At 36.4% G+C, this 738-nt stretch overlaps 1 pseudogene; it reads left to right on the plus strand.

Annotated features, from left to right (window-relative positions):
* Positions 1-738, plus strand: part of LOC17887526 — a 14,557-nt pseudogene that overhangs the window by 10,640 nt on the left and 3,179 nt on the right.

Genomic DNA, 738 nt, shown 5'->3' on the forward strand with positions numbered 1-738 from the left:
AAATTCTTGATTCTGTTTTTATCATACTAATGAATTCTTTTTATTTTTATTTTCTCTTTGACGCAGTTGCAGCGAGGGTTTATACAAAATTCATATTCCAACAAGTCAGCAAAGATATTATATCGTCTTCTGTGTCTCGAAACTGGAAATACCATGTTTTCCCAAGCTTCCACGGGGCAGACGTCCGAAGCAACTTTCTTAGTCACATCCTGGAATCATTCAAGAGAAAGGGAATCGACACATTCATTGATAATGATATACCGAGGAGCAAGTCGATCGGTCCTGAGCTCAAAGAAGCTATTAAAGGATCAAAGATCGCGATCGTGTTACTTTCCAAGAACTATGCTTCTTCTTCGTGGTGTCTTGATGAGTTGGCAGAGATCATGAAATGCAGGGAAGAGTTGGGTAAAATAGTCTTGACTATTTTCTATGAAGTAGAACCAACTGAAGTAAAGAAACAGACGGGAGATTTTGGAAAAGCCTTTAGAAAAACTTGTAAAGGTAAAACAAAAGAGCGCACTGGGATATGGAGAAAAGCGTTGGAAGATGTGGCCACAATAGCCGGATATCATTTTCACCAATGGTATGTCCTCTTGATTTATACTCTCCTTAAGAGTTAGAGTTCAAAGTTCAAAGTTCAAACTATGCTAATTTGTAGCTTTTAAAAAGGGAAAAAGCTTAAATAGTGCATAAATGACATGAAATTAATTACAATTTTACTGGAAGAAAAATATTTGC

This window comes from Capsella rubella, unplaced genomic scaffold (genome assembly GCF_000375325.1).
Source record: "Capsella rubella cultivar Monte Gargano unplaced genomic scaffold, Caprub1_0 scaffold_5, whole genome shotgun sequence".
NCBI classification, from domain to species: domain Eukaryota; kingdom Viridiplantae; phylum Streptophyta; class Magnoliopsida; order Brassicales; family Brassicaceae; genus Capsella; species Capsella rubella.